The sequence below is a fragment of the Peromyscus leucopus genome, chromosome 4 (genome assembly GCF_004664715.2).
Source record: "Peromyscus leucopus breed LL Stock chromosome 4, UCI_PerLeu_2.1, whole genome shotgun sequence".
NCBI classification, from domain to species: domain Eukaryota; kingdom Metazoa; phylum Chordata; class Mammalia; order Rodentia; family Cricetidae; genus Peromyscus; species Peromyscus leucopus.
In genome coordinates, this window is record NC_051066.1 from 126,272,598 (window position 1) to 126,294,506 (window position 21,909).

Here is a 21,909-nt window from a genome sequence, read left to right on the forward strand (position 1 = left end):
TCTCCTTTGGCCGTTTTGGTCAACATGAGGAGGCTGAACCTTTCTACCTACAATCTAAAGATGTTTTCTGAATGAATGCTGTTGACACCTAGACATGTGGCATAGAATGGTATGATATTCTTTATAACCCTAAACTCTGAAGCTTTTTAGTTGAATACACACTAAGAAATGTTTTCTATCATCAAAAAACAAAAACAAAAAAGAAACCTCTTAAATCTGTGTTCTCTTTATCATGTCCCCTATCTGTGCCATCCAACGGCTTGACAGCTTGTTCAGCACCTGAGTGACAGTTCCTCACAACACAGGGACTGGCCCCACTCACCTCTCAAAGCTCTGAGAATTCTGTAATCTCCTCTCAGAGATAAGCATTGTTGAGAAGGTTAGCCAATTTCCGGGAGATTAGCAATTTCTGTGGAGTCCTGTTCTAACCTGATACGTGACAGCTCTTCAGTAACTTTCTAGAAAGCCTTTATTCCGCTGCTATATTATAGCAAAATAAGCTATGATCACATTCTGAACAACAACCAGGGCTTTGCATGTAGGAAAAATTGTCCTACACATGTGCTAGTATGCCAAATCAACTGAGGAGTTCTGTCATCTGCCGGGAACAGGTGGTCTCCCTGTTAACACGTGATTCCTGACTGAAAAATACAGATTTCTTTTGAAACAAAATGAAAGGCTCATTTCGATCGCATAACCCTGTGTGAGTCTGTGCTTCCGTGTGTTTGCAGGTGAGTGTTGAGGAGGTGCTGTCAGGAGGAGATGGCAGTTATCTGGGGTCCGGAAGCTAAATGAACAGCACAGGATAAATGGTGTGTAATTTTTTTTTTCAAAGTGCTCATTTTCTTTAGTAGATGTTGATTGTGTGTGTGTGTGTGTGTGTGTGTGTGTGTGTGTGTGTGTGTGTGATACTGAAGATGGAACCCAGAGCCGCATATATGGTAGACAAGTGCTCTACCACTGAGTTGCACCCTACTCTGAATTCTACCTTTGGCAGTATAATCCAGTGTGGGTTTATTCATCAAGAACTATCACTGAATATTTACTCAAGGCCAAAAAAGAGCTGTACTAAATATAAAATGCAGTCACTTTAGGGGCCATCCTTTAATTGAAAGATGGACATCCACTCCACAATTAGAAAGTAAAATATTAAATGGCAAAGTGGATAAGGCAGAGAATTAAAGTCTTAGAAATCCTTTTTCTCAGAAATCCAAACACACACACACACACACACACACACACACACACACACTCCATTTTTTTATCTATCTACCTATCTTTCTTTCTTTCTATCTATCCATCCATCCATCTATCCATCCATCCAGTCAACCCAAACACTAGATAAAACTGTCCATCTGTGGATAAACTTCTGTGCTCATATGCCCTGGAAAGGCCTAGTAAAGCATCCATTGGAAACCGTTCACAGTACTAGAGCTCATGGAGACAGGTCACAGGGACTCAACCCTGGAGGACACTGCAAAGGTACCATCTTCCTTCTGCTCTCAGTTTGGAGGGAAAAGAGCCAATGGGGACCTGTGGTCAGGCTTAATACTGCATTCCACAAGTTACTTGCCTTGCTATATCAGGGAAATTCTATTTTAAAATTCAAGCAGTTGTAAATCAGGCAGGTGCTCTGACAAAACTAAGCGTACCTCTAAAGCCAGCCTAAAGTCTGGCTATCAAGAAAGCACTGCCTTAAATATAGAAAATGAAGGATAGTTGCAGGTGACTCATGCAGTCTGGGAGCCATGGGGCTCCCAGTCTCGGAAGCCTCCGTTTCTTCAACTGACAAACAGCAATGCTGATTCTTCACCTCCATGAGTCTAATGATATATGCTCAGCCTAGCAGTTCAGAGGAGAGGAGAGAATATTCCTTTCAGGAAAGGACCAGAGACTGTAAGGTGTTTTACAGAGGCAGGGTTGGCATTTTCCTTCAATTTAAGAGCTGCTCAATGGGGGGACACTCACAGTGTCCTTTTCAGGCCGTCCCAGATAACGGCGTGTCCACAGTTAAGAGCAATCAGTGGAAGCAAGCCAGGCAGGTGCCTAGCTGCTGCAGAGTTGGGAATGAGTGCGATATTTAGATGTAAAAACCTTCAGGTGAACTCAAGCAAGGAGCTGCTGTGAACACACCTGGGTCAATTAATCAGCTCAGCCTCCTTCCTATGTCACTTACATTTGATTATTCTCTACAAACTGCTGAGGGTCCGTGGAAGCCAAGGGCTGCGGAGGGCTCACAGGCAGGACCAGAACCAGTTCCAGTTCTGGAGACTGAAAGCCCACTTGGCTAGACGCAGCGGTGTCTGGGGCAAAAACCTGGTTTTCAGGCAGGGGGCGGGCTCTCTGTCTAAGAAAGCTATAAAACCAAGGAACCACTAGGGGATAAGCAGCATCGACTCCCCCAGGACAAAAGCCTGGATTTGACTGAGAGTCTTCCACTATTGGTGAAAGGGGGTCGCACAGACAAAACAACTTTTGATCCTGTTTTTGGCAAATTTTCTGGTTCCTTCTCTGTTAAATCTATAACGAAAACACACCCACTCGCGCTTGATTCCCTCAACGTTTGAAATGTAGATTGTCTCCGTAGGCGGCTCTCCTAGGGCTCCCCTCGACCTACTCCAAGCCACCACTCTGCCCCACCCCCAGCCCCAGTTTCTTTCCAGTGGATACTACTCTCAGGCCACCCGCAGTGCATCTACGCCAATTCTAGGTCCGGGCTGCAGGCTGAGTCTCAGAGTATGGACTTCACGATCGCCCGCCTCTGTCTTTAATCCTGGTTCCGCTGGTCAGGACTTGGGCTTTCTCTGAACCTACAGAGTGGGTTCTTTTGAATCTCCAGTCGACCTGGAGCCTAGGGAGGCCTTTTAGGACCAAGGGAAGCCATCATTTCCACAGTCGGAGGCTAATTCCTGTCCTCCTAGTCCCCAGTGATAGTCCCCCTCCCCCCAGCCTCTGTCGTCCCAATGTTTCCAGACACCCGCCCCAGGCCACCAGCCAGCCGTTATCACTGACGAGGGCACGGCTGGCCTGGGGCAAAGTTGGCGGCCACCTTCGCGCACGGCTGCTCCCTCTCCTCCTCCTCTTCTTCCTCCCCCGGGTCCCGCGGCTGCCTCCTCCCGCACGCAAGTCGCCAGGCTCGGTGAACCCAACAGAGTGGAGCGGCGTACTCTGGGTCACCGCTTGCTCAACCCGCGCCCTTTCTGCTCCCGGGGGCAAAGGACCCAGCTCGGCTAGGGCGGCGGCGCTGCCCGGCTCCTGGCGCTGGGGAACCGTGTGCGCGGGGCAACCCGGGGCGCTGGCTGCGATCCAGGGAGGGGAGCGGCGGGGGAAGCGGCGCACAGGGGAGGGCAGAGGCGGAGAGCCACGAGCCCAGGAGCAGAGGCGGGCTCCGCACCGCACCGCGCCCCGCACGCTCGCCGGCTCCTGAGACGCGCGGGCGGCCGCCTGGGCGCACCAGCCGGGTCACCTTGTCCCGGAGGTAAGTCCGAAGCGCCGGAGCGGCGCGGGAAGACCGGGGGCTGCGGGAGTGGGCGGCGGCGGCGAGCGGGCGGCGGGCGCGGGAGGATGCCCTGGCGCAGGCGGGCGTCCTGCTCCGCCTCGCAGCTCGCAGACCAGGCGGCGGTGTGCCGGCCGCGGTAAGTCCCGTTGGGTCGCGGTCGGGGAGACACAGTGTCGCCCCGTGAGAGGGGAGATGGCGCCTGGCGGGGAAGATGCGGAGGACAGGAACCAGTACTATCGGCCCGGGCTGCACCTTGGCGCCTCGCCACCTTGGGTACCCAGGCGGCGTGAAGGGGCTGCTGTGCGACGTCGGTTAGAGCTAGCTAGTGAGTCTGTGTCCTGAGTGCGACGAAGCCAGGCTCTCGGAGCCAGGCTGGGGTACAAGAACACCAGCCTCGGTGATAACGACCAATCCATGGAGCGACCTAGCTGAGTCCAACAGGGACTGGTGAGCAGGGCACCCGCGGAGCTGGCACTGAGGTTCACATGGGACAGAGAAGGAACGGGCCAAAGGAAAGGAAAGGTAGAATTCAAGAGAATCTAGATGAGGTGGGGGGCACAATGTACTACCTGGACGGAGGACAGGACTTCTAGGGCCCCTTACCTCCGGCCAGGAAGAGATCGGGTTTTATGAGCTGTCCGGCCCCTGGCAAGCGCGACAGTCTGCAGCCTCCGAGCCGCCAGTCCTGGCGCCTAGATGGGGGCAAGCAGATGCGCTAACGGGGTTCAGAATCTAATTTTGTTGTCCCCAAGCGTGATTTCTACACTTCATTCGCGCTCTCCCTCTATATACTGGAGAAAGAGTGGACCACCCATGGAGTTGGACACTTTCCTTAAGAAAGGGCTTTGGGCATTTGCCTGTTCTGAGGACCCTTCCCTAGGCGTGGGGAGCCTTCACTTGAGCTTTGTGGAGGCAGCGATCGCTTGGCTTTACTAAAAGATAACAGGAAGGGGTCTCCTGGTAGTCCTCATTTCCTGTAAGGTCTTCTGGCTGCAGAAGCTCTGGCACGCGGCACCTCAGACTTAAGGTGCGCACCACTCTCCTGCGGTGTTAGATGTGGTGGCGGCGCCTCTGCGCTGCGGGCAAGAACTGGGTTGCCTGTGCCTTCCCTAGCCTCACCAGGTTTTTGGTGCAGCAAACGGTGGTCCCCGCTTATCTGTTTGAAGGATGTAGGTTGGGGAAATACCGAGGGGTTCTTTTTCTGTTTAGAATCAGGCAGTGGGACGTGAGTCTGTGAGGACCTCTTCTTACAGACCAGCGAGTTTGGTCAGAACCCTAACCCAGGGGAGGTGGCGAGCTGCACAGACCTGCAGCTTGAGACGGTTGGGTGACAGCCTCCTAACAAACCTCAGAGCCAGCTAACTTTCCTCTGTCAAGGTTTCTCTGCTGGAGCAGCAGGGGTGCGTGCAGAGAAGTGGTTTGAAAGAGGAAAAATAGGGTCGCCAAAGTAGCGTCAGCAGTCTGGTGTCAGTTTGGAGGATGGGAGTAAGAAGCTGAGCTGAGAGAATTTTCAGAGGAGTTGCATGTACCTTTGACCGCCCTTTTGAAGTTGTAGACCACAGGTGGGGGGCCTGTGGATGTGTGAGGAAGCACCTCTTTTTTTGCTTACTTTCCTCATGCCTTCAAACACGTTGGCCCTTTGCTAGGGCGAACTTGGCTCTGTACGTGATCAGGTGCCCTTCTTTCTCACCCTGCCCCCAGTGCCTGCCTGTGCAGAGTACTCATAAATTAATTGGCCCTTTTCAGCTAAGGGTGTACTGCGGCATGGGGGCAGAGGGAGCGGGGAAACATTTCAAACTTTTCTATTGCAGAAATTTTCAGTGGTATAGAAACGTAGAGAGATGCCACGACCTCTCCTTGTTTCTCAGAGTACTGGAGGCCTTGCTTGAATAAAGACTTCAAAACCCATCCACCAAAGGGATGAGATGTGAGGAGAGAGATATGCTAATTAGCCTGATTCAGTTATTCCACATCATACAGCTAGATCATAGCATCACTTTGTGTCCTGTAAGCTTATACAATTATGAATATATATACAGTAACCAATAAAGCAGCAAATTCATGGGTTAAAAATAATAAATTACATTGCTTTTTCAGTTCATTTTTAAATGACCTAGCAAAGTAATATGTTTACTTTGTACAGAATTTTCATGCATGTTTCATTTTGGTTTTAACCTTAAGAAGAAAAAAAGGCATTCTTAGCTGACTTCATCTATCTGCACATGGTCCTGTCTCTGAGGCTGATGGCAATTCATTGCAGGTAGGCCTGGCCATCAGAAATAACCATTGTGTGTGTGTGTTTTGTTTCTATGCTGGATTGGATCCCAGGGCCTCACCACAAATGCAAATCATGGCTGTATCACTGAGTTATGTTTTAGCTCCAAAATATGACTGTTACTAGTGACCCCAGTAGAGTACAAATACGAGGGAAGGCATTGCTCTCCCCATTTATATCTTGGGGAGGGGGGAGACAGCCTTCTATTTTTCCTGAAGAACCAGGGAAGGGGCATTACAAGAGGAAAAACAAATCCAGCTACTAAGGAAAAGAGGCTTTTTTAAATTTCCTGTACCTATCTACCCGGGGGCATGAGATTCTAGCTGACCAGTTGCTGCAAGAACAACAAAATAATTTTTAAAAAACGGTAAAAACTTTACTCAATTCATAAGTCATAAGCAATTTCTTCCACAGTTAGCAGTGACATGCATGTAAGGGCTGCAATGGACTTAACTTGTCCTTCATATTAGCCTCCTCGAGTGAGTCTTACTTGCTAGGAGACATTTGCTTATGTAAGTTTTCTCTCAGAGACATCAACTCCTCCGCTGTTGCTGTTGCAAGGCTCACTGAGAGTGCTGCATGCTCCAGGTGTTCCTTAAGAAGCCTTGGGTGGGCATTCCTGTCACCATTACTGGGCCCTTAGAAAGGTGCCATGCCTGGGATTTGGTACCCAGTGTGGTTTTTGTAGTACTTAGAGAGGTGCCACACATACCAGAGAAGGCCAGGAGGGTCTGCAGGAGGAATGCCTTCCCCTGCAGATCCCCTCTGTACACCTCTCTATTTTCTTTGAGATAAAAGCCATTTCTAAAAATGTCAATGGCCTTCTTGGAGCTGGATAGACTTTGGAATACCTTTGTGAAGAGCACTGTATAAAGGGATCCTTGGTCAACCTTTTGTTAAGTGATCAACTGGCACGTGGGTGAGCGCGTTCACCATGTCTTCCCAGATAAAACCTTGATATTTTTGTTTCATGCCAGTGCAGGCCTCTTTCTCACATTGTCCCTTTCCAGTTTCCCCTGCCTTTTGGAGAATGCAGATCCCCAGGGATGGCAGGGATTGGCACAGTTTTGCAACCTGTGGTTTGAACAATACCAGATTTTAGAAACACCATGAGATGGAAGGATGAGGTGTCTACTTGTCAGCATCAGCTGATAGAAGCAAATTGGATTACATTGGAATGTTACATGGGGCTGTTATATACAGAAGTGTGCTCATGTGAGATATTTTGAGGGGCATAGCTTGTGCCCTAGTTTCACTGTACTGGGGACGTGGAGGCACAATGTCAAAAAGGTGAAAATATTCAAAAAAAATTGAAGGCAGGCTAACCAGTCTCTTACCAATGCTACCAGAAATGTAATAATGAAGATCAGCAGGTGGTTTTAGACGTGAATTGTCAACATTCTCTATGCAAGACTCTTGTATGTTTCAAATGATTGCTCAGAGCTTGCAATCCTGTTTTAAAGAGACTTCGTGAGCAACTGAACACCACTCTGCAGCCCAGTTCCCTGGCCAGCATTTCTTACAAACACATGGTGTACTGGGGGCAAAGGGAAAAGTGAATCTTCTGTCCCCTGGTTGTCACTCTGTCCCCGCAAAACTTTCAGGTGCACCTGTGACAAGGTCAATCTTTCAAACTCTGGGCTTTCCCATGGAGCTTTGAACTACCTTAAAGAAGCCTCTTAACTTTTCTGAGATTCTGTTGCTTTTCAATCACATTCTCCTCAGTATTTTGAAAATAAATGTTTATGATCATCACTGTTTGCTAAAGGAAGAAAGAGCTAGGTAAAGGATGCCTTTGAATCTTATCTTAGTGGTCTCTTACTGTGAAGAGACATCATGACCATGGCAATTCTTGTTTTGTTTTGTTTTGTTTTTCGAGACAGGGTTTCTTTGTGTAGCTTTGGTGCCTGTCCTGGAACTCGCTCTGTAGACCAGGCTGGCCTTGAACTCACAGAGATCTGCCTGCCTCTGCCTCCAGAGTGTTGGGATTAAAGGCATGCCACCACCACTGCCTAGCCCCAGTGGCAACTCTTAACCAGAGGTTTGGTCCATTATCACCATGGCAGGAAGCATGGCTGCACTTAGACATGGATGGAGGAGCTGAGAGTTCTACATCTAGATCCACAGGCAGTAGGAAGGAGCAGTGAGAAACTGGGCCTGGCTCTGGCTTCTGAGACCTCAAAGACACCCCCAGTGACATATTTCCTCCAACAAGGTCACACTTACTAATCCTTTTAAATACACCCCTGCCACTCACTAAGCATCCAAATATATGAGCTTTGAGGAGCCAATTCTTACTCAAACCACAAGACATTTTTTTATTTAAAAAATTTTTAAATTCATTTTGCATACCAACCACAGATCCCCCCCTCATCCCTCCTCTTGCATTCCTCCCCTTCCCCTCCAACCCACTCCCATTCCATCCTCCAAAAGGGTAAGTCCTCCCATGTTGTGGGGGTGGGGGGCAGCAAAGCCTGGTACATTCAGTTGGGGCAGGACCAAGCCCCTCCCCTCTGCATCAAGGGTGAGCAAGGTGTCATTCCATAGGTAATGGGCTCCAGAAAGCCAGCTCATGCATCAGGGATAGATCCTGATCCCGCTGCCAGGGGCCCCTTAAACAGACCCAAGATCATGATGGGTCAATCTTTGGAGACAACTGAACCAAGCTCATACAAACCACCACAAGTCTTAACTGGCTGTTTCTTTGGGCATGCTTACAGTCACTGGCTAGATGAGAAAACAGAATGGACCTGCCTTTCCTGTATTTGCATCCTATAACTGCTGCCTGGCAGGGGTCACAGGAGGACAGTATCTACACTTCCTGAGGGCAGACCAGTTCTCCCACAGGAATGTGTGTGAGACAGTCAACAGTCCTGTCTGCTAAAGATTTTCAGAGGATGTAGAGGACAGCCATGTGAGCAATAGTGTCTGAATATAGCTAACTTAACTAAAAGTGGATTCCTATCATATTGTAAAGCTTTCCCTGTTCCTTGCATAAAATCCATTGCCTAAACCATCATAAGTCAGATTACCAATGAAAGTCAACCACCATGTGGAACGCATGTAAGCCTCCATGTGACAAAGAATCTATTAAATCTATTACCCAAAATAAAATAAAATAAAATAAAGCAATAGAGAAAAACAATGGATGAGCATTGGGATTGGAAGAACAGTCAGAACCAAATAACCATAAATGGAAAATCTCTCAATTTCTCTCCCCCCTCTCTCTGTCTCTCTCTGTCTCTCTGTCTCTCTGTCTCTCTGTCTCTCTGTCTCTCTCTCTCTCTCTCTCTCTCTCTCTCTCTCTCTCACACACACACACACACACACACACAGAAGATAAAATAAAAGCCAGATCCCATCTCAAATGAAAAAAAAATAAAAATAAACTAGGGATATAACTCAGTGGTAGAGTGCACAAGGCCCTGTGTTCAATTCCCAGTACCACAAACAAGCAAATATTGCTTCAGAAAGCACAGAGACAACTTTGAAACCTCAGTTACATAAAAACAATGTGTAGAGTCCAGTTAGCATTACTACAGAGACAAACATTTTGCTGCTGAAATTCAAGTCTGTGTTTGGGGGGGGGGGTTCTGTGTCTCTGTATGTGTTTAAATGCCTTTATTGACTCTTTTTTAAATCTTTATTTTATGTGCGTTGGTGTGAAGATATCAGATCCCCTAAAACTGGAGTTACAGTCAGTTGTGAGCTGCCATGTGGGTGCTGGGAATTTGGTCCTCTGAAAGAGCAGCCAGTGCTCTTAACTGCTGAACCATCTCTCCACCCCTCTCAAGTGTGTTTAATGTGAATATTTTTGTTAGCTTTTAGTTCCTAGCTGGGTTTCAATTATATTCAGAGCACTTCGGGGATGTAACTCAGAGAGAGAAAAGTTAGATTGAACCTAAGATCCATCTTTTAGAAAGGATTTGCTGTTGAAATTCATATTTTGAACAATCATGATGTCTCATTTGAATCTATCGTTTGATAGATTGGGCTGCCATTTCAGATATGTCTCTATCGGTTCCTTCCTTACTTTTTTATTGGTCCAAAAGTATTTAAATCTAGAACGCAAACATGTTTCAGACACTTAGGACCACTACAGTTGCATTCCACTGCCTCAACTTTAAACACACTTCAGAAAGCAGAATGCGATGTTCTCACCTCCAACACATTTGGGATTCAGCCTTCTCCCTTAGGAAATTAAAACAGTGGATGTTATATAAACCTATCCTTCCATGGTGGGTAAAATATGCATTTAAATGAGTTCCTGTGAGCTTGGTCCTCACCTGGTGGTGATGACTCTGAGCAGGAGCAGGTTTGAAATAAGTGGGATTATGTCCCAAGATCCACTCTCTGGGATAGAATTAGGACCAGTGCATATCCATGCTGAGAGGCAAGCTCAAGACTGAGTTTTAGTAGATTTCTAGGATACCCAACTCATCCTATGAGAGACTGGCACCAGCCCTACACTTAATGACTTGCAGAGTCTAAAAATGCATCTAGTAAGATAGAGGCATTTCTACACCCACCTTCACCTCCAAAATCTCACTTTCAGCCTGTCTCCCATATGTTTTCTTCATAAGGGACCCTGTTTCTACCAGCTGAACACACCACAGAATACTGGTGCAGGGCTTCAGGGTGGTGAGAAGAGGTGAAGCCTTCACAGAAGAACAATAGCAATGTGTGGTGACTGAGGTGGATACAGCAGGGCTGGCCGGAGCTTGCAGGTCAGCCATCCCTAGATAGATTTCTGAACTGTTTATCTGCTCTGCATGACCCAGAAAAGCTCCCTGAATTCAAAGTGACTGCAGAGAGGACCCGGAGGCTGCCCCCCAACCTGGACCCCAGCCTTGAGATGCCTGTATCTCATCCGGCCTTTTCACTTCTCAGTGCCGTTCCTCCCATCTCCCCTATACAGAACCAGGAACTGGCTGGTTATTGTGCAAACTACTCCCCGCCCCTCCACTTCCAGGGCTTGAGTTCAGTCATTTCAGGGTTTGACATAATATAATTCTCCAAATTCCCTGACAGAGATAGAATTTTTAAGTTTAAGTACAGGGAAATAATGGGTTTATTATGTCCTTACTATCTCCCTTTCATTTGCATCCTGACCCCGCCTCTGTATGTGTACACATTTGTGTGTGTGGGAAGGTGGGAATGTGTGTGTGTGTATAGATGTGGCTTCTCTGACAGCAAGGGTTATGTGACCCGCAGTACAGCTTCCACCAGAGGGGTCAGAAGCACCACATCCTGAGCCCCTAGCCACCTTCTCTGAGCCCCTTGTCCAGGTCCTGTTGTAATGTTCTTTGGCGCCATTGCTAATCTGACTGCTCCTACTGACTGGTGTCTTGGCTGTGAAAAAGATCCCCAGATGTGTTCTACAGTGTTGCAGTTTATTCTGTTGTTGACTCAGAACTCGTAGAACGCTGCAGTTCCCTTTCTTGTTGCTCATTTTCCCGGTACCTTTCGGAGAACTGCACACTTCAGGACCCTGAGTCACTGAGTGTATCTCCATCCCACATTTCAACAACTGCCCTGTTTGATGTGCGTCACCTACCTACATGGCCATGGACACAGGAAATGTTGGTGCAGACATGGTTGGAGCACTGTGACCTCGCTCCATCCGTGCTTGGCCATGACCCCAGCCTCCACCACTCTCTTCTTTGATAGAGGATGAGTATTTTGAAGTATCCAGGTTTTCTGTGGCCTCAAGACTGCATTTGGGAAAGTTGAAATTTTGATACTTGCTTCTCATCTTACTGGTTGGCCATTTTGGCTCCCTGCACTGAGAGGTTCCTTTGCAATCCACTGATCTTTTCCCCTAGCCCTATCCCCAACAGAAACCTGCACTGACTGTCTCCAGCCACCAGTCTTACCCAGGTACACTGAGGCCCAGAGGAACCAGACACATAGACAGCTGGAATATTTGGTATAATCTGTAAGCTAGCCCAGGACACCCCTGCCTCTCCTCGTCTTGTCCTCTAGCTATTGCAGTGACCTGTTGAGGCTTGCATCCAGTTTAAGACTCTTCTCTCCCAGGGTTGGACAGAAAGACTGCCTGACAGGTAGGATCATGGTATATCAGTATCTGGCATGCCTACTCTTCCAGCATCAGGACCCAGGAATGAGGGACAGGTTAACAGTAATCAGCTCATTCCTTAACTGGTGCTATATACCTCTTCTTAGCTACTAGGGCACCTCTGTTGCCTTGGATACTCAAATGCACAATGTAGATCCTTCCATCTACCCCAAGGACCTTCCCACGGCACTACCCTGCTAGGAAGTTCTGCTTCCAACCTGGGGTCCCATAGCTTTGGTGTTCTCTGTTGCCTTTGCACAATGAAAGGGTAGCTTCAGCACTAACAGAAACTTCACACTAAGGACTGGATAATTCTGTTTCCTCCAGTGAGAAATCAGTCCCACTTCTTTAGACATTGTCCTCCATCTGAAATATATGTCTGTCTGCTGAGTGAGGGTTGAGGCAGCTGTGTGTTCATGAATGTATACGAAGGAACTTGGGGATTGGCAATGTCAAGGGAGTGGGATAGAAATAAGTGTAGTGTGGAGAAGATGGACAGGTGAATGGTGCCATGGCAGGAACATGGTGAGCCTTGATGGGGTGCATAGCAAGCGTCTCCTTCTATCTCAGCACCACTGTACCATGGCAGTCATGAGGTTATCCAGGTGCCATAGAGCTAGGTTAGGGAAAACCATGGGCCCTCCATAGAAACTGAGCCTGTGAGAGGGGCAGAATCCTGAAGGAACTAATGGAAAGCTGGGTGCTGGCTGACGATGGGCCTCAGTCAGTCACTTCTGCATGGTTGAGGATCTTCCAGTCTCCAGGGGTTTCTGATTTTGTTTTCTAACCTTTCTGGTCCTGGGGTTTGTATTCAGGCTGGAGTGGAAATACTGGTTTTTGGTTTTTTTTTTATGTTGTTGTTTTGTTTTGTTTTTTTTGGGGGGGGGTTATTGTTGTTGTTGTTCAACTCCCCATTTCAGGGATGAATAGCTGTCTTTGAAGACATGTGGGTGACTTCTGATTTCACATGTGGTAAGCTAATGGATTTAGGAAATACAGGCATTTCTACTGGAGGGGCCAGACCAAGGCTTGTGTGTGGCTTGTTTGCATCATGTTATGAATGCTGGCACAGGAAAACTAACAGCAGCTTCAACTCTTAGGTCCTTATTGCTAGTGATGTCTCTCCCCGGCCAGATGGCAGGACCAATGAAGGGAATGGAGGAGCGAGAAAAGGAAAGGGAAGACGAGGAGTGTGCCTGTGACTCCATTGGTTCTCTCAGCACACCCTGGAGATGCCCCTCTTCTACATTTGGCCACTTGGCATGACCAAGAGAGCCAGAGGGTGCCAACCTGCTGTCCAGCCTTATGTTGCCAGAGTGGGATACTGCTGCAGAGGCCTGTCTTTAGAGTATCCTTGCTTCTTTGCCTGTCTCTAAAGGCCATGCTATCTCACCCTGCTGTGCTTGGCTGCAAAGTCCTCTTGGTATTGCTGGAACCTACAGTAACTGCTAGAACAGTTGCACATTCTGTGCAGAAGGCAAAGAGATGGAGACTATTCTATCACAGGGTAAATCCCGAGTGGAGCAAAACATACTTGGGTTATTTATCTGTGCCATGTAGATGGCTTCCATGGGATAAAATGCCTACAGAAAGTCAGCAAGTGAGATATGGGACGTAGGCTAGGCATGACTCAGGCACTTAGGAGTCCAGGAGAGCAGAAATCACCTGCAGAACATCCAGGCAGCCAGAGGGGAGGTGCCTATTGTCTCCAGTGCCACAGGCCCCAGAACAAGAACATAAACTGAACAGCACAGCGGGTCTACCCTTGTTCTTGTCTTGCTCTCGGCATTAATCTTTTCCCAGAAGATGGGATTTTTTTTTTCTTCTGCAGATACTGCCCAGAAACACTGGTTTTCCTGGAATTGGCATTCAGAGCCTTGTGTATTTCAGAAATACATTTTAGTGAGTTGGACTCTGTCCAGTGGTCTTTAAGCCAGTACATTTGTAGGGAGGAAATCAGGCATGAGCTTGACTGTCTCTGAAGGGCCATATCAAATCACATCTGTTCCTATAGGCTCTGGCTTAGTCCAGGAGAGGACCTTGGGGTCCCACATGTGCACACATCCATCCCTTGAGTCTCCTCCACTCCTGCCCTTCCTGCATGTTGCAGAGCTGTCAGGGTAAAGGGCTGTGGAAGTTATTTGACATCACTGTGATCAATGACTGGCAGAAACAATGTGAGTGAGGATTTATTTTAGCTTACCATCTCAGAGTTTTCAGTCTACAGGCTTTGACTCCATTTATTCTGAGCCCATGATAAGGAAGAGTTCCATGTTGCTGTGACCCATTTTTCCCATCTAGGTACCACCCTCTGAAGCTTTCATAACATCCTAAAGTAGGTCCCTAGCTGGGAGCCAAGGTTAAACATATAATCCTCTGGTGGTGTTTCGTATTCAGACCATAATTGGAACTCCTAACCAAGCTGTCTGGTGACATCACTGTTGGTTGTGGATTTCAGATTTTCCTCAGCTTACAGTAGGGGTTCTGCCCTGAGAGACCAAGCCCATGATGGAATATGGTAAGTTTAAACTGCACTGAATACATCTGTATGTTACTTTGCTGTTGCTGTGATAAAACACTATGACCACAAGCAAGTTATAGGAGGATGAGTTTATTTGGGTTTATGGTTCCAGAGGGATGAGTCCATCGTGGTGGGGAGGTGTGACAGCAAGTGGCGGGCATCATGACAGAAGTAGGAAGCTGAGCCCTTGCATCTTTGGTCACAAACACGAGGCTGATAAAGGGGACTGGAAACAGAATAAGGCTCTGTGATCTCAAAGCCTACCCCCAGTGATGTAGATTCCTCCAGCAAGGCTGCACCACCCAAACCTCCCCAAACAGCACTGCCAAATGAGGATCAAGTAAGTGTTCAAATACCTGAGCCTATGAGGAATATTCTTATTCAAACCACCACATCACCCAACCTGCCCAGCATCTAAATGGCTTGGCAACACACAGGCTGCATTCTCAGTTGTTTTCCCTTGGCCCTGCAGGACTCTCAGTGGCTGCATCTCTCTGCCCTGGACAGCAAGGTGAAAAAGAACCAGACACAAGAGCACCAGACTGCATAAGAAACGAATTCAAAATCCAAAATGTATTCATTGCTGAATACTTATCACTTCGCATCATCATAGAGTTGGGAAATCCTAAGCAGAGCCACTGTAAGTCAGAGATCACTTGCAGATGCAGCTGGGTCCCAGCTGATTTCTCTGTCCTAAGACAGTGTTCAAGGCCCAGCTCAGCCTTCAGCTCACTGCATAGAACGTTCCTCAGTGGCCACATTCTCGGCAGGTTCCCTGCCATCCTCCAGCCCTCCTCCAACTTCCTACCTCCTCTGGGAGGGAGCCCACTCCCAGATGCTTCATTTCTCCCCTCTTCTGGGCTTAGAAGTTCATCCTACCTTCGTAGCCACTCCTTCTCATGAATACATCTAGACCCATTTCTGTCCAGCCTATCACAGTAGCTTCCTGCAGCTCCTTCTGCCTGCCATCTGGCTGTGAGGATTGTCCAGGAGTAAGCTGGCCAAAATGCACGTTTGCCTCTGGCCCTCTTACCAGCCTTCCTGGGCATCTCCAGTCTAGCCACACAGGACAGACAATTTAGAGAGGAGATGAAGCTGTTGGAACAGTAGCTGTAGGCCCCCCAGTCTCATCACCACTTTCCCCTAATACCAGAACATGGGGTTCCTCCTACCTTGTCACGTAATTGTGCATACATGCCAGATGCCCACCTCCATCTCTGGCTTTGTTTAGCTTCTTCTCACTAACTTCATTCAGAGCTCAACTTGGCTGTCACCTTATCCTGGTGGTGTCCTCCTCTCAAGGTCAGCAACTTTGCTTCTGGGTATCTCTGGTACCCGGGCCTAACCTGAACCCTACTGTGGCATTAGCAGAACCACCAAAGATGAGATATCAAGAATTGACTTCAACAAGATATGTTTGAGATCCATAGAGTATAAACTATGTAGATTTCCTCATGGAGTAAGAGAGCAGAAACCCTCCATGGTGATTGGTAGGGCAGAGGCTGTTTAATCAGAATGTCAGTGTTCGTTGCCTTTTAAACTTGATGGTGTGAGTCACAAATTCATGAAAAAATAATGAGGCTGCAACGCTAGACATTTCTTTAAATGAAGAATTGCCCTACCAGATAATACAATCAAGTGGTAAAATCACATTAACTGACCTCACATCTAGGCAAGTTTTAAGAAGGATGTGGAGAAAGTGGACCCATATAAGTTGTCAGATTGTAAAGTCAGGCAGCCACTGTGGAAAAGAACATGGAGGCACCAAGGAAGATTAAACAGCCTTACCCTGTGATTCAGCCATCCTACTTCAGGCTAAGCATCCAGGGTAATTGAAGTCAGAGTCTTGAGTTTTTCATGCCCATGTTCATAGCCACATTATTTGCAACAACTAAAACACAGAAGCCATCAACAGATGAGTAAGAAAAGTGTATGCATACAACAGAATATTATTCAGCCTCTAAGAAGAAGGAAGTTCTGACATTTGTTATAGCCTGGAAGGACATTGGGGACTTAAGTAAAATGAACCAGTCACAAAAGACACATACCAGTGGTCTGTGTCAGAAGCTGGAAGTAGGGTGGTGGTTGCTAAAAGCTAGTGGGAGAGAAGATAGTAGGTATTTGTCTATTGGTCATGGAGTTTCAGAATACAAAATGAAAAGGTTTCAGAGATCTGTTACAGGCTAACAAGGTTGTGCTTAATGCTCTTGCACTATACAGTACAAAATGGTTAAGAGGGGAAATTTGATGGTAGTGTGCTTTTTGCCACAGTAAAAAAAAAAATGAAAACTACATTTGAAACTTTTGGAACCTTAGTTATTGGTGAATAGTTTACAGGATGTGCTTATTATCTACTGCTGTGTGACAAACTTGTCCCAACTCCATATTCATGGCTCATTGGGTTAGGATTGGAACAGGGGTCCATTGAGACTGTTTGTCACCCTTTGTGACTTCTCAAATGTCTGGAATTGGAGTGTGTTGGTTTGCTCTCCCCCAGAGCTGGGTCAGGGCCCTACATGTTTTATCTCTGAGCTTGCACCCAGCACAGTAGCTTTGGAGTAGTTGATGTCTTTGTGCTAAAGATGATGACGTGTGAACAGGAGGTCAGCCTGCCATAACCATCTCCAGTTCATACTATGTCAGCTCCATTCTGCTCTTTCGGTCAGTAGTAAGACTCTAAGCTATCATAGACTCAAGAAGAGGCAAACTGGACCCTTTAAAGGGACTCTTTAAAGGATTTGCAATTACATTCAGTCTATCACGAGAAAAAAATGGGACAGATAAAGCATCCTATAGTATATTGCTGGGAGGTCAGTGTCAAGGAAGGCAGTATAAGGGCCTGAGGGAAGCATGGAGCATGGAGGAAATAGGTTACTTGGGTATAAAGTGATTACATCTCCCCTCACACCATCATCATACATTCTGAATGAACAGAACACCATAGTAGTTCATATAAAGTATTCAGATGGTAAAATTTTATGTGATTTGGGTTTTGTCAAAATAAAAATTAAAAACTACATTAGAAACTGTACAACCCTAGGTACTAGGAAGTCATCAACAGACCTTTCTTGTTTTTTGTTTGTTTGTTTTGTGTTGTTGTTTTTGTTGTTGTTGTTTAGCAAACTGACCCCCAAACTCAATGCATATGGATCTGTGGGTCAGGAATTTGAATAAGGTGCAAGGAGACAGACTGTGTAATCATGTAATTCACAGCTTCTGAGGAATGTAACTCCCATTACAACAATCTCTGAATGAATATAAGAAGCATTAATAAAGGTATGTAGAAGGAAGCCTGGATACGTCTAGCCCGAAGCAGAATACCTTAGCAGTGACACGTATGATATCATTGATACCACTGATAAACTAAATTTGTATTACATATTCTACATAAAGAACTAAAAGCGAGATTTAAACACACACAATTAGCAGAAATAAGCCCTTGCATCCGTGAATAAGAGTCCCGTTTTAGTCATGCTGTTTGCCCCTGCTCTGTGCCAGGATTCTACATACATCATGTGCTCCACCGGCGCACATACTTCCACCGCGTCTTCCCTCTTGAGAGAGCTGCTCTGGGTTCCCCAAGACTGCAGCCTGAGGGTGTCCCTCTGCTCTGAGTGGGCGTGTGCCTTCTCTTTTCTGTGGTTAGCAGACTTGGCTCACACCCCACAGCAGTGCACTTCCAGAGCAGATTGCTCAGCCTAGATTGCTGGGCTGGCAGAAGCTAAGTGTGGTGTTAGGCTCAGAAACACAGCTGAGAAGACTGCGGAACACCCCATGCCCATGTAGTCACACCCAGGGTGTAGGCTATCCTGCGCTGCCCATGTAGTCACACCCAGGGTGTAGGCTATCCTGCGCTGCCACGAGCACATGTGTAATGAGAAAGGTGGACCTGGGCCTGTGGCCAGATCTGGAAGTAGAATGCTGTGGCAAGAATCAGCCAAAACCTAAACATAAATGTGCTGGACAGAGGAGAGAGTCCAGGCTTCTAGGCAAAGGGAATGGGGCACAGAGGTTAGAGAGGCTGGGTCATGTGAAGTGTAGACTTTTGAGTTGGCTTTAGAATCCATTTTTGCACTGGTGATGTGACTCGGGTTTAGGGACAACATGAGAAACAGCAGGTGAGTCAGACAAGCTCACCCTCCCTGGCGATTTGTCTACTGCTGCATTCACATTGCCCCAAACTTAGCGCATGAACACCTTGGAAGATCAACCGTGTCTTCTAGCACTATCTAAGAGCATCTGGACCTGGAAAAGTGGGGACTGGGAAAGCTGGGGACCCTTCCACAAACTGCTACCTGAGGGTCCCCATTAGGCTACACCATTCTACCCCACAGCACAGTGTGGCGGCCTTAAGGTTGTGCACTTCTTAAATGACAGTTCAGGGCTCTAGCTCAAGTTTTCTGTCAAAGATACAGGTTACCCAAACTTCTGTTAGTCAGTCTCAAGAGTCATAAATATCACTGCTGGCACCGTCTCTCTGCTAACGTGAATTTCATCTAAGCAGACTCCAGGGGAGGGAGCAGAGACCCATGCCTCTCCCAGCAAAGAGTACCAGGGCCACAGATAGTACAGATGTGGGATAAGAAATACTGTTCACCTTCAGAAATATGATTGAACACAAATACTACACAGGAAAATGCTAGTGTACACAATAAGCCTTTACGTCACATAGAAATGAGAAGAAGAAGCCTTTCTCATCAGAGGATTGATCTAGGTCCATTTTAAAAATTATATAATTTCTCTTAGTCTTAATTATTCTCCAATGTCAGTAAAAATTGTTAGTGTGTCCGATTGTTCTTAAAAACTTGGTCCAGAGTGTGATGCTGCACTTGAGTTCATAAGCCAGAAACTGGGACAGAGATGAATGGCACCAATTTTACATGCTGCACGAACACATTACTCATGAGAAAGGGAGTTTTAGGTCTTGGAATTCTTCAATTTCATCACTTCCAAATTCTTTTAGTGAAATGATAGATTAGAAAGATGGTGGGAAGATTGGACATGTCAGGTCAGCATTGGTCTGGTGCGTCCTCCAGACTTACAGGAATCGGTGTCAATGCCAATTATTATCTACATTTCCTGGGGTTTGTTGTTGTTGTTTTATTCCTTTTTCTCTTTTCTTCCTACACTGTGAAGTCTCCCTCAAAGCATGAAAATTTGAAACATGTATAGATACGGTACAGGTTAGAAATAATAGAGCAAGAAGTTCTGGAAAACCTCGAGCACTCATCCCGTTCAGGAGCTGAGCAATCAAGTTTCTTTTTCCTACTAGATGTGACCCAGTGGAGTCAGGACTGTATCTCTATAATCTCACGGCCTTTCCATTGTGACGTCTATGTGGTTACTTGTACCCCCAGATAACACCTATGAGGTCAAAGAAAATAGGGAAGGTGGACAGAACCTCCCAGGAGACGCCTTAGCTAGATCCATGGCCACCAGAGGTTATAAGAAAGTATGGAACAAGCATGAAGATTTAACTTTTCTAGCCTCCTGAGGAAGGTGGGCAAGGTGAAGGATTGACATTGAGCAGTGAGTGTTGCATTCAGCCAATGCCACCCTGCAGTGCATATCCTGGGGCAGAGGTTTCAGGCAAAGATGGGTGTGTTTGTAAACTAAGAGAGAAACCTACTAGTGACAGGCTTGGCCAAAACACAAGGCAAACAGATCTAGAGTGGAAGTTCTCTGTACTTTGGGCAGTGCAACTGGTGAGCATGTGGGCTGAATTTCGCTATGACCAGTCCTTGGACCATACCTTGAAAGCACCCAGGTCCAGAGTGGCTCTCATATTTTGCCGACTGGTAGACTCATTTGGGATTATTTGAAAAATGCTTCGCCTTCTGTTACAGTTTGGAAATGCTTACATGTTTCACTCACAGCTTTCTGAGCTAGAAGGTTCATCCCTGGTGTGGTGGTTGAGGTGATGGAACTTTGGGGATCTAATGGGAGCTTGTAAGCCTCTAGGGATGCCATTCTTCAGAAATGGATTAATGCTGGCCTTGCTGAGTGAATTGGGTCTCAGAAAAAAATTAGTTAGTTCCCAAAAGAATGAGTTCTTATAAAAAGTAATCCTGGTCCCTCGGGGTCTCTTGTTCATTGTGTGATAGTTTCCTCTTACATACGCTCCCACTGTAACATCAGCACCCCGACCAGAGCTGGGCAGATTCCAGTGCCATGCTCTTGGCTCTCCAAACTGTGAGCTAATTAGACATTTTTGTGTGTATGTGTGAAGTATCAACCTCAAGTGTTCTGTTACAGCAACAGGAAAGAGACGATGACACCAGAGAATACTGAGAAATACTGGTGGTTAAGTTGGGGAAATCCTGAGAGACTCGCCAGCATCTGTGTTAACTGCTGCAGCACTCAGGAGGCAGCATCTTCAAACCTGTACCTATGCCAGACACCCGGGCTCTGCAGACCTGCAGGCTACAGATTAACCTGTCTGGATTGGAGCCTGATAACCTGTGTCTCTAACAGGTGCCAGGTGCTGTTGGCTCACAGGCCATACTTTAGCAGCCAGGTCCTGAAGGGCTGAGATGGAGGGGGGACTGGAGGGTAGGCAGGTATATTGGGGATATATTGCCAAGGGAGGTAGAAACCGTTTCAGCTGAAGATGCTGACAACAGCTTGTTGTGTTCCACATCTGTTTTTCCTTGCTATAAAGAAACTCACATAATCTGGATTAGGAGTCAAGGAGTATCATGCATTTGAGGTCATCTTCTGTAACACTACAATAAAAACAAACACTTAACATCCATTTCACTTGCACACTTGGAGAAAGGGAATGGATGTAGAGTGCAGTATCTCTACTGTTCCACATCTGGTTTGGAGGCAGGTTGTTGTAAGGAGGCTTGTGAAGGACTGGGGCTTCAATGCCAGGTCTCTCCCTTTCCAGCCACACAGCCTACCTGAGTTCATTAATCTCTTTTCTCTGGCTTCTCTATTTCTGAACTTTAGATGAGCCCCGTGTTCTCAAAGAAAGGGGGTGGAGAAATACTTGCAAAGACATATAGTATGTTCTTTAGCACACAGTAGAACCAGGTAAATAAATGAGCGCAAATCTGCAACACACCCCCACACATGTCCATGTAATAACTTCTTATCCCTTCTGGAGGACTTGCTTCTTCTAGTAATGGTGGGTGACTGTTTCTGAGGAAGGTTTCAGCGACTCAGCTCCCTACTCTGCACTACCAATGCCTTTCATCAAGAGTACTAGTCCACTCCTCCATGTGACCTAGCCTGGGTCCCATGCCTGTCTTTGACCAACACATCTTTTTGGAAGTGGCAGTGAATCTGTCCTGAACATAGTCTAACTGACCATTCTCACTGTCAAACACATTAACAACACAATTGTGTGCCAAGGAGGCATAATAGAGCCCCAAGGTAACTAGAGGAGTGACCCCAGGAGAGATGCCAAGTACCCAGAAGCCCAGCATCACTCCACTAGTTGGGCCAGAAAACTCAGTAGCTGCTGTTTTAACATACCTACTAAGTGTTCTGGTCTATTACCTGGTGAGCAATGGCATATGGCTAGAGAG

General features: G+C 46.9%; 1 protein-coding gene across 3 annotated transcripts in view; it reads left to right on the top strand.

The window, feature by feature from the left end:
• Positions 1-3,340: 3,340 nt before the first annotated feature.
• Syndig1 (synapse differentiation inducing 1) overlaps positions 3,341-21,909 on the top strand; it is a 158,150-nt gene continuing 139,581 nt past the window's right edge. Inside the window, exon 1 of one of the 3 annotated variants that reach the window (XM_028893424.2) lies at positions 3,341-3,478. The gene's annotated coding sequence lies outside the window, so the exon portion shown is untranslated. The other 2 variants (XM_028893426.2, XM_028893425.2) reach the window with 2 other exon arrangements.